This window comes from Protopterus annectens, chromosome 4.part0 (genome assembly GCF_019279795.1).
Source record: "Protopterus annectens isolate FY-2018-M chromosome 4.part0, PAN1.0, whole genome shotgun sequence".
Taxonomy (NCBI): Eukaryota; Metazoa; Chordata; order Ceratodontiformes; family Protopteridae; genus Protopterus; species Protopterus annectens.
The window spans coordinates 199,664,738-199,678,418 of NC_056733.1; positions in this window are offsets into that span (position 1 = coordinate 199,664,738).

Here is a 13,681-nt window from a genome sequence, read left to right on the forward strand (position 1 = left end):
GTACCTGAAACACCTAAATGTTATAAGAAACAGTATAAGCAACTATAATGCTACAAGAATAACCTTTTATTTAGGCAAAACAGTGAAGCACTCTCATTTCTACTGTCTGTGGGTATGTGCTGCCCTGCAAAGTCTGATATCTCTACATACAGGTCCTATAGGGTTGCCACCTTTCCAAATGACCAAAGTTTGACATGTTCTGTAGAAATGTCAGACTTTCCAGGACAAACCATACCTACAGCCATGCATAGTACAGAATTATACTTATTTGCACAAATAAAAGCTTAATCTAGTAACATTTGAACTGTTTATGCTACTTTACATAACATATAGAAGTTTCATATATAAAGTAACTGTTTTATGCAACTATTAATGAAACGTAGAATATAATAATGCCCTGTAATCAGGACATTTGCTATGTCTTGATTATTTTCGCAGTGTCCCTTGCAAAGTGGGAAAGGTGGTAACCCTAAAGTCCCACCTTGGCCAATTGAAAAGGTGGCAAACCTATAATAAGTATGCTGTAGCATGACTCGGCTGATGGATGTGGCTCCCACAACCCAACTACTTGTCTGTATTGAAGAGTCTCGGTTCCCATGTATCAGCCAGATGGGAGCAGATTGTATGAGGAACACACAAATATGATTAATTCACTGTACAGGCCGCTGATTCCATACAGTCGAACACCATGCTGTCACCTAATGGGCAGCCATTCCCGATACTGTAGTCATATAGTCCGATGTAATAGGCATCACAAGGTGGGAGCAGATTGTATGAGGAACACACAATTAATATGATTAATTCACTGGACAGGCCGCTGATTCCGTACAGTCGAACACCATGCCGTCGCCTAATGGGCAGCCATTTCTGATACTGTAGTCAGGAGTGGCCTTAGGTCAACTGGTGCCCTAGGCAAAAGGGCACCACGGCACCCCCCACCACACCAGCCAGTGCCCCCATCCTGGTCTACCTACACCAAATAAATACTGGAAAAGTGCCCCTACTAAAGCGGCACCCTAGGCAGCCGCTTAGTTGGCCTATGCTTAAGGCCGGCTATGACTGTAGTCATGTAGTCTGATTTGATAGGCATCACAAGGTGGGAACAGATTGTATGAGGAACACACAAATATGATTAATAGGCAGCCATTCCCGATACTGTAGTCATGTAGTCCAATGTATTAGGCATCAGAAGGTAATATTGTGGTCCTCACTCCCACCCAGGGGTGTGAGTGACAGATGCAAGCACCAATGTCAGTGCAATTGCAAGTGTGGGAGTGAGCGGGTGTAAGCGTGTTTGGCTACCAATATGCGAGTATTGCATTGGTAAAGCAATGTAGAGGCTAACTGAGTGTAAGAGGCTGTAACCAGAGGTCAGCAGTGCTTAACACTGCTCAAACCCATGCACACCTGCTCCCAACTGCTTTAATGTGCCTTACTCCCTCTGTAACCAATGGGCTTGTTCTGCCCTGCAACCAAATAAATGTCCTTTGCAAGGGTCGGAACCAGGACCCTGCACACACAGCTAATGTGTATTACCAATATGCCATGGCAGATATACAGACAATGTACAGTACCACAAACATATCATACAGTGCAGTCATTCAACAGTATAGGAATGTATCCCATCATGTAGATGTATATGTGAGTGTTTATGTCCAGCATATAGGTACATACATATATAGAAATATATCAGGAATGTACCATGTGGCAACAAACCATTACAAACGAATGAAACGGGAAACACCAGCGGCACCTGTACTATGTAGTGGTGTTGCTCTATGTGATTTCAAGACTCCCTCAGACAGACATGTGTCAGTCATACACGCAAATAGTTGTACATTGGCCGTATACAGCACTCTGTGCATGTAATGTACATTAACACAACAATACCTGTCCAATCATTATGTGTGAACAGTACTCTTGCAAGGTGCTGTGTGCAACATCATCATCATGATAAAGGTAAATGAGGTAACCACAGAGGGACCGGTAGTGTTGTGTGTAAAATGGGGTCGTCCTCATCATGTGTACCTGGACCATGTAGGAGTGATGTGGATCGTGTGCCTGAGGGACAGGGGTGAGGATAACAGGAGTATGTTGTGATGCATATTACAAGGGTGGGCAAGTGTGTAATGGACAGCTATGTATAGGGCAGATATCCTAGGAGCCAATTGTCCTTAGGTGAGGGCCAGATGTTGGGGAAGGAGTGTAGGTATAGCCATAGAGGATAGGTAGGATCACAGAAAAGACAGCATACAGGGTTGGTATATGACACATGTGGGGGGGGGATACATCCCGGATGGGGATGGGTGTTTGGCATTCATAAGCCCATGGGAACAGTGGGATGGAGGTCCCCAGCCATGGGCAATTGCCAATGCACCTATACAGCTGCAAAGGAGGCAGTGCTGGGGGCTGTCCAGGAGGTGCAACGTCACCCTATAAATGTGACACTCTGCCCTTGAGCTGGTGTATCTGGCTTCGGAACCCCTTAGGGAGCCACCAACGCAACACATCCAGGACTGCACAGCAGCAGACATGTAAATGTCTGGTCCTGCTCCCAGTGGGGACATGCTCCATACTCAGTGGTGGTACCAACAGAAGGTGGTGCAGAACCAACAGAGGTTGATATCTATGGCTGGGCCCCAGATGTGCTAGTGCTCGGTGCCATGGTCAGCTGAAGTGGGACAGGAGGTTCTGCCGGGGCCTCCCAACCCTTTCAGCCTATGGTGTTGTGTTTTAAACCCACATATAGCTTAGTGATAGACAACAGCATACAGGATTACCTATGACAGTATGCATAGATATCACCAGCAACCCATCACAACGGATGGTATACATTTGCAGAGGGAGCACAACACATGCATATATACTGCATGCCATCTGTACAATGTATAGTAGACATGTGACTGCAGCTATGAACAGTTGCCCATTATTGGCTTGTCACTAGGAACCCCACACAGTGTCTATCATACCACTGTCTCATGTGACACATGCCCATTTAGGGATGCAGTGGCAGTAACACATCCCTATCATCATGTACTGTCTGCAATCCTCACACCATGCTTTTCTGTGCACAGATGTGTGTTCGGTGTGTATCACAGGAAACAAATGGTTGCACACATTGACCATTTCACAGATGGCTCTACAGATGGGGGTCCCTCATGAACAGAGTACTGTCATGTCTGTATTACAACATGCAGAATAGACATTACCACATACATGTTAAACTGGCAGTAGTCTCAATGCAGCATAGCTACACTTACATGCTGTAGTCATGTGTGGCACATCACCCTCCTGTCTTTAGGCTATTTTCCACTGTGAAAAATGATTGAGGTACATCCAGATATCATCTGTGATGCTGTGTCAGAACACCACAACCAGGTACCACTCACAGCGACTGTCATGGCCAAATAACAACATGTTTCCTGAGATAGTGTACTGTGTTTACCATGCGGATGGCTATGGAAACACCATCACAGCTGTACCACATGCAATCAGCTAGAGGAGTACTGCAATAGGTGCAGAGGCCTTCACCTGACCATGTCCATCACTTACAATACACATCCTGCTGCTGCGCAGGTGTACTCCTTCACATCCACCGGAGAGTGTGTGGGTGGGACAGGCAAAGTACACCAAGGAAGGGCTTGGAGACAACCATAAGCATCATCTACCACATGCTAAACAGTACAGGGGTCAACCCCCCTGACTACTCATTACTATTACATGTGCATGACATCACTACATGTCCCACAAAGGTGACATGTTGCTGTGCAGTAAGAACATATATGTGTGTAGGTGAGTAACATCTGCAACAGAGATATAGTAGAGATACATTAGGTGTGGCACACATGGCTGTCCATGTGAATGGATGCCATTGTCACCACAACTACTTTCTCTAATGGACATGCATTGACACCTTTGCCAGGGCCACAAATACACAACATAACTACTTAGTTTGCCACACTGCAGTAATGCACAGGACCACATGCACCACAGGGGATATCTGGAGGTTCTATGGGCTAGGGCATGTGAAAGTGTTTCACATCTGTTGGTATGCCAATGAGGGCTATACTGGGAATGACTGTGGTTGGGAGCATCACAACCCACACGCAGACACAGGGTGCCAGTACTGGCATGCAGGTATGCACTGCTTCATGGGTGTGTAGTGGTTGGCTGTGCAAGACGGCTGTACAAGACTGGGTAAGGGGTAATCCTTGGCATCGCATCACCCGACAATGGTGTGCAGTGCAGGGGTGTAGTGTCTTCAATGTCCCACACAGATGGGTACTGCATTATTTGGCCAGACATCCTGGTTACCAATATGTATGGCCATAGATTTGCAATGCATGCCATGTCTGTGTTTGATAGTCCTTCACATGGACATTGTCTGGGATGTGCATGTCCCACAATACTGTACAGTGACATGTACAGGTGTACCTGGTTTGGCAGACACATGTTGTGTACACAGCCTGTTATCCCCCGATATGCCAATACTGGCCTGGTGTGGCAAAACCTGTTTATAGTGAGCAGGTCGACCCTGCACCTGCATGGATAGTATGATACATGTATTTTGCGGTGTCATTGACATGGGTCCATACAGGGCACTTGTGTACAGCATTGTCTGGCCTCTGTGGATCACATTTGATGGCACCACATATGTTGCAGGCATTCAGTGTGGAACATAGTGAAGGCACAATGTCTGCATATATGTGCCTATTGTACCACTGTACAGGGTGCTATGTTCTCTGCAGGCCACTGCATTTACACCATGCCTACTATCTGTCATCAATGTGCATGGTACTAGCAACATAGCGGGATAGCCTAGGCAAGTTTTTTGTGCATAGCACATGGGTGCGGGACATATACCGGGTACTAGTAGGGCTGCATACTTTGTTCACCAGGCCTTTTTCTAGATGTATGGGTATGGCTTGCCAACACAGTCCTGTGGCTGACTGACAGCTGTACTCCTCATGAGGTGGCCAATGTGTCATAAGACGGATACCATATAGGAAAACTACAAAATCCGCTCCCAAACATGCCCAATGGTAAGACAATCACGGCCACCTCTACACAGGCTCTGACAGACAAACACACACTTGCCATGTCCTGTATACAAACCCCTACCATATCACACTGCAGCAATACGCGTTTAGGGCACACTCTACAGTGAATCCTACAAAGCACTGTACTTGTCTCACACAGGCAGAGACACACACACATGTACACACACACACACACACACACACACACACACACACACACACACACACACACACACACACACACACACACACACACACACACACACTTGGCATGTCTTGGATTAGAACACCGACCTAATTACAGTATTATACTACAGCATTTTGCAGTTACAGAACGCACTACCAAGATTACTGGGTCACAGCACTCCCAGAGGTGTATTTGTAGGTGGGTGACATCATCAGCCTTGCCAAAGGTGAGTATAAGAAATGTAAGGAGTGTGAGCAGTCTAAAAGCATTACTCAGTCCTCAGGCAGACAGGGACACACACACACACACACACACACACACACACACCAGGTGTGAGATTAGAACACCGACCTAACTACTTTATTACACTACAGCATTACGCAGTTACAGAATGTGCTACAGAGATTACTGGGACACAGCACTCCCAGAGGTGTATTTGTAGGTGGGTGACATCATCAGCTTTGCCAAAGGTGGGTATAAGAAATGTAAGGAGTGTAAGCAGTCTAAAAGCATTACTCAGTCCTCAGGCAGACGGACACACACACACACATGGCAAGTGTGGGATTAGAACACCGACCTAACTACTTTATTACACTACAGCATTACACAGTTACAGAACGCGCTACCGAGATTACTGGGCCACAGCACTCACTGATGTGTATTTGTAGGTGGGTGTCATCATCAGCCCTGCCAAAGATGGGTATACAAATTGTATGGAGTGTGAGCAGTCTAAAAGCAATTTACAGTCCTCTGGCAAATGGGGACAGACATACACACACACACACACACACACACACACACACACACACACACACACACACACACACACACACACACACCAGTGGTGGGAACGGAACACCTGCCTATTTACAGATCACTATTACAATACTATATACTTACGAGTCGCACCACACAGACTACACGTTTCAAGGCTGTCATTATGACCTTCTAGGAATGCGGACATCAACAGGGATGCTGGTAGTTAAGATGTACATACCTGTGAACCTGTGTGTTTAAAGTAGTAATCCATCCTAACCTGAAGTATGCCCATCTGTGGAATGGACAACTACTACCACTATACAGGGCTACAATGGCCATGCCCATACACAGAGGCACATAACCGACACAAGGTGTCACTGGGCATCCTCACACACTTAGTAGCACAGGGCTGTTCGGAATGCACTATGTGTCCATCTACACAAGGTTATACTGGGCATGCTCATACACTTAGTAACACAGGGCTGACTGTGATGCACTCTGATTCTAAACACGGAAGGCCACAGTGGCCACACTATTACAGGTAGATGTAAAGAACACATTGTAATGGGCTCTGATGTTAGTAGTTGTCATTGTTAGCAGGAATGCTGCTCTACATATATTTGACACCAGTCTTTTACACAACATCTGCTGTCATTCTGGGATGACATGGCTGACAGTAGACAGGCCTTTGACACATATCACATGCATCCATGATTCAAGGGAGTGGGGATAATACCCAAGTCACATCCGCCCATAGAGTGCCATTCCAAGGCAAATGTCCTAAACACAGGATAACACCCTGGCACCTACAGGACAACTGCATTGTTTTCTTATGCTAACCTGTGCTAGATGTGTAACATCCATAATCACAGCTGGTCACTGTAGATCCAACAATGGGGAGTACTGACATCTGTGCAGTGAGGAACACCTGGCTGATGTCTCTGTAGTGCACAATAGCACTACCACGATATACCTCAAAACCAGACATGTGGGCCATAACACAGGTATGGACCGCTCCAGGTGGTGGCGTGCCACATACATAAAGGCCACTCACATGTACTGACCGGTACCCCCATGAAAGGCATCACAGATGAGTCATGTGCAGGACACAGTGTCACATGCTGCATTCTAGGATGCAAACCTCAGACACCACCATGCCCTAGGACAACCAACACATATCCATACATGTTGTTGGACATATAAGAGTACACCACCATGTGACCCTTGACCAGTGGACTGTGCCAATCTCTACATCAACTGTATAGAGTACCCATTTACTGACACAGTTGCATCATGTGTTATGCAATGCAATGATACCACTGTCCACCATGTCAGCTGTACACATACCAGGGGCCCTCGGTACTTTCCAGCATTAGCAGATGACTGTTGCTGTACACCAGTACACACCCTCATGTATGGATATGACATACATGTACCTGCCCTGGGTATGTACATGCCACACACACACACACACACACACACACACACACACACACACACACACACACACACACACACACACACACACACAACATACATGTAAATAGCATAGCTGTTGTTGTCCTTTGTGCAAACAGGTGGCTACAGCCATTACACACATGCACATGGAATGTAGGTCCATGGCTGCTGAATGCTAATAGTACATAAGGTGTGATATCAATGTTGACAGAGGTAACATTCCCTCTGTACCGGTCGCCCATTACACCTATCATATCATACAACAGTCCATGTGTCATGCATGTCATTACACATGTCCACCAATTGCAAACATGCCCAAATGACAGGATTGTAGGACCTACACACATGTACATGTAGTGTTGTGGATTCAGATGACATGCATGTGCAGTTGCTGATGTATGCAGGTGACGTGTATCCTAGTACATCATGCAGTTGCGATGCAGTCTCAACATTGCCAACTGTATATGGTGATATGCTGATTGTACGGAAAGTTGTACCTCAGGTATGGACAGATGTGTGGAAATAACTAAGTGGTGGGGCATCTTTGTAGGTGGATGTTTGCTGAGACAGCTCACAGGTGTGTCACAAGCGGTCCTACAATAACCTGTGTAACTGGAAAGCAATGGTTTCATTAATTGAAGGACGTAACACACAACTTAGACAGCGGTCATGGTGACAGCGAAGGTAAATCACTTGACACCTGTTAACAGTTAAGACGTCCCATGTGCATATATCAGCACTGTTGCCAAAGGAAGCATCAGTACAGTTTGTAATGCGTGCAATACTGCTGTAAGTCTGTCATACATATCATGAGCTAGGAAGTTCTTTGATTCACAGTACTGGCATGTGTGGTTGCGTGTGTGTCCATATATGTCACATATGGTGGTGAATACATCTCAATTGTTACTCACTCTCCTGTACACTAGTATACACATCTGTACAGACTGCAATGCAGAAAGCAGGACGTAGGCAGGGGCATGTATCTCATACATGTGAGGTATCTGTATGTGCGTGACATAGGTGTATTCAATACTGTGTGTGTATGTATGGCTGTCTGGTCCTTGGAGTGAGGATGTATATTACCATACTGAACTGATAAGACCCCTCCCCCCATCCAGGCAATGCATTCTACTATCCGTGTTGATGTCCCCGATCTTAGGCCATACTGACTATCTGTACATGTGTATTCTCTGTGGCTTGTCATGTAGGTGCACAGTACTGTAATGATGATATGCACATAGGCAGGGGTCCTCACGTTACCAGTAGCAACTGTGTGCGAGTGTTGTTACTGTGTCGGTGAATCCGTGAGTGTGTGGGTGTGTTACTGTGTCACTGAATACATGTGTGTCAATACCTGAGTGTGTGGGTGCAGTTGTGCGTTGGCATCCTGTCATGGGAATGTGTATTACTGATTCCCAATGAGGCATCACACTTCCTACTGGCCTTTACCCTTGTAATCAGCTAGACCGCTCTCTTACCTCGCCACTCCATGTAACTGTACCTGAGATGTCACCCTTTATGGATGTCACATCTGTAGCTACAGTAGCTTAATACACAGCTATTATGCTCTTGGATCAGTACACGTGTTTGGAACATGGGACATTCTCACTGTTATGTGGCAGCTACACGGTGCATGCTGGTATATTCATACATACCTGTGAGTAGTCCACATTGACATATGGGACACTAACTACAAACACTGACATCCACCAACACATGCAATTAGACATGAAGGAGGACAGCAGAACATCATGACCAACATGCAGTTACTGTTGTTACACAAGACACATACTGTTAACAGTATGAAATGCATTGTACACCTGTAGTACATGGTATGTCTGCTTCCTGTCAACAGTACTCAACAATTGTAAACTATACTTAGTATAGTTCGGTACCAATAAAAGCTGTCTTCCAAAAACACAAAATCAAAGCCTCATTCCACAAGGTCCACTCGCTTTCCACAGGTAAAACAAAATTTATTAATAGAAGTCAGCAAGACAGAACTCAATAAATTGGGATTTAGCACTTTCGTCTCCAACACTGGAGACCTCTTCAGAATCAATTAAAAGCACCTCTCCCATTCCTTTTATACATCCGTTAGGGAGTAATAGCTGAACAATTAAACAATTAGATAATAATTCCATGAATTGTGGAATGCAGTTGAAGTCAGAGGATGTCAATACACCATATATATATAGATATACTTAATTTCTCTATAAAAGTATATATATATATATATATATATATATATATATATATATATGTATAAAGAAATAAATAAATATAAATATATAACTTTTCTATAAAATTGTCTATGAATTTATGAATTTAATGAAATAAATGTGTTATATTACACGTGATGCACCAACCCTTTCTAATAAAAAAATAAATGTATAAAATGTTGAGTTGAATATAAATACAAATACTATACAAAATACAAGAAATGCAAAAATACAGACATTGAACATTCAACATATAAAATATATAAATTTTTTAAAAAACTCGTATAGAATTGATAATTTATAATTTATAATTTATACTCTATAATTTGTACTAAAAATTCAAATCCCTAGAGTACATAGATATCAATGTTTAATATTAGATATTGGTTTTCTACATTCTATGAAATATTGTTTTATTTTTTGTGTGTTTTAAGATTTGTGTCTCTTAGGGTCTTCTGATAACATTTTTAAAGCTGGTGTAATTGAAATGTGATCGTTAAGACCCTTACCACTACAGGCATCAAGTTTAAGTTGCCATATCATCTCTCTATATGCTAGTTTTGTCTCCCAATCACCACCTCTCTCTAAAAGTAGGACTTCTTCAAGGACCCAGAACTTGAAGTTAGCTTCATGACATGTTTGTGAGTGTCTAAAAAGTGCATTATTGTCATTCTTTCGATTGATATCCCTCATGTGTTCATATATTCTTTTCCTTAGATGTTGCTCTGTTTTGCCAATGTAGTATGCCCAGCAGAATTTACAGTAGGCTAGGTAAACCACCCCTTTGGTATAACAACTGCTATACTTTTTAGACCTCAATGTTGTTCTTAATGTGGGGATTACAAGTTATTTTTCACCTGCTATAAATGGGCATTGTGGGCATCTCCCACATCTGAAAGTACCCTTTCTCTTGGAAACAGTTCCACTCTCATTGTTATCCTTTCTGCTCTCCAAAATATTCTTCAAATTGTTGTTCCTCCTAAAACTGTATGTCAACTTGTTTTGAAAAACCATAGTTCGGGTAGGCATAACTTTAAATATTTTCCAAGTCTCGTTAATGCATTTTTTGAGCCATCCTATACCATTGTAGTAGGTGAGGGTCATGTAAGGCAATGTATGTTTACTGTTCATCTGTTGGTGAACTTCATTACCATAACTCACCACATCTTGTATATTGTTTATATTGTTATTGTTGACATTGTTTAATAAGGGTGTGTAGGTTGTACCCCATCTATCTGTCACATATTCTTTGATGGGTTGTGTTAACTCGAAAGGGTAGCCTCTTGTTTGAAACATATTTTGTATCGTATCAACTTCACAGAGGAAATCATCTTTATCAGATGTCATTCTATCTGCCCTAATCATCTGTCCCTTTACAATATTTCTTTTTAGATGGGTTGGGTGGTCACTATCAAAATGTAAATATGCATTGGAGTGATATTCTTTCCTGTGAATAGTAGATTTATAACTTTTGGCTTCATAGTTCTTTTGTAACCTAACATCTAAAAAATGTATCTCTTGTGAGTCACTTTGGTGTGTAAACTTTAAAAAATTAGTACTGTTGTTGATATACTTAGTAAAATCATTTATTTTTTCCTCAGAACCTTCCCAAAGAATGAGGATGTCATCTAAAAATCTGTAGTAACTTTTAATCCAGTTAAAAAACTCAGATTTAAATACATAATGTCTTTCCCAATACAACATAATGATATTGGCATAGATGGGGGCACAGGCTGCCCCCATCGCAACCCCTTCTTTTTGGTGGTAAATTTCCCCTTGAAAAAATAAATAGTTATTTTTTAGCACCAGTTCCATAAATTCTAGTACCAATTTAAATTCATCTGGTGTCAGTAAATTCATCTCTACTAACATATTTTCAAACCATTCCATACCTGTTGCGTGAGGTATAACCAAAAACAGATCTTTAACGTCTATTGTGATAAACTTTACATCATCACTGTATAAAACTTTATTAATTTTCTGTAAAAAGTCCCAGGAATCTATTAGTATATGTGGATATCTACTGTGATACTTTTTAAGTTTCGTGTTAATATAAATAGCCAAAGGTTGGGTCTTGGATCCTTTTGATGAGACAATGGGTCTCATAGGGGGGTTTGTAATACATTTGTGAGTTTTTGGTGTACCAAAAATAGCAGGGATGACAGGTTTACTTACTTTTAGGAAGTTATACAAGTCTAAATCAATAAGCCCCTGTAGTAAATTATCTTCTATAATAAGATCTATTTTTTGATAGGAGATGTTAATTTCATTCTTAGAAGCTATTGTATAGCTGCTAACATTAGTTAGAATTTTAAGCATTCTATTAGTGTAATCCCATTTGTCCATCAGCACAATCCCCCCACCTTTGTCCGGTTTCATCACCCGGCTCATGTCATTTCGTCTTAATTCGTTAAGAAGCTTGTACTCATCATCGGTTAAATTACTTCCATCTCTATTCTTATTGTCATGGCATTCACTCCTAATCCTTCTAGTGAGGATATTTTCAAAGTTATAAATGTCATGGTGAAGGGGGGGGTTTATATGTACTCAGCCCAGTCAACACCACTTTTTCTTGGTCGTATGGGTCTCCTTTCTCTTTAAAAATGTATAAAAAATTCAATTTCCTTGTAAAAATCTTAACGTCCAGTAAAATGTTTTCAATATTAGGCTTCTTACTAGGTATAAAGGTAAAACCTTTTGTAAAAAGTTTAAAATACACCTCATTTATATTTATGTCTGTATAATTGAAGATATAAAAATCATTCCTAGAATGTATAGTTAATAGATTATCTGTCTCTATCAGGGAACCTGTATTGGAAGGGTTAACGAAGGACTGCTCTACCTGTAGGGTCTCCTCATATATTGGTTGCAGTTGCTGTTGTTGGTAATCTGGGCATATGAGGGTTGTTGGACACGATTTCTCAACCTCTCAGACCGCCTCGGTCCTTCCCCCTCTAAAGGGAGCCTATCACTGCTGTCACCCAAAACATCAATAGGTTCAGTATAATCATGTTTATCTGGTGCAAAATCCACATCTTGCCTTCTATAATTCACCCTTTTGTTTTACCTGTGGAAAAGCGAGTGGACCTTGTGGAATGAGGCTTTGATTTTGTGTTTTTGGAAGACAGCCTTTATTGGTACCGAACTATGCTACTTTTGTGGAAGTTGACTTTTTTGTTTCTTACCGGTTCTTGTAAACTACACTTATCTTTCTAGTCTGTTCACCTTGTGCATTAGACCAAATGAGCATGTCTCTGCACCAATGGTGTGGATGTCAGGGATGCGGCACAGGCATCATCATATGCACAGGGTGATAATGTTTGCCAAAGGCCTAGGCTGCACCATTGGGTGACATTATGTGTGTGGGTTAGGATCTTTGGTCTAATTGGGCATGTGTGGATGTTATGCATGTGTATGTTGTGGTGCCCTACATATGTTTCCAGTGTGTGCGTGTATGTATGAACACAGTTCTGCCATGTGTCTGGCCTACACAGGGGTATTATTGACAGCTGCAGACTGTACAGGCCAGGTTTTACAGTTCACGGTGTCCGGCCACGGACATGTTACCTGTGCCTGTCAGGGGTTGCACGGGCACTACCAGGCAGAGGTGCAGATTGGGTACTGTCAGATGTCACTTGTCCATTGGAACCATGTCCATGTTGGGACCATCCCGGGCCACGTGCACGTAGCCTGCTGTGTCGTGGTGTGGACAGCACAGCACCAGATGCACTGCTGGTGCTACCGCCAATATGGGAGCAGACATGTAAGGTTGCTCATACACGTGGACCTGAAACAGGTGATGTAGCAGGCCTATGTCCACGTGCCCAACTCCTCACTCCTACCAGATGTTCCAACACAGATAGCTCACGCTCATGGATTGTCATGCAACTGTCAAGGACTCCAGCCATGTCACCCAACCGTCTATCCAAAGCTTCAGCAATCTGCTGTTGAGCATTTACCATTGCCTGGATGTTGTTGTTTAAAGAATGAACAGCAGCCCTCTGAAGCCTCTGATC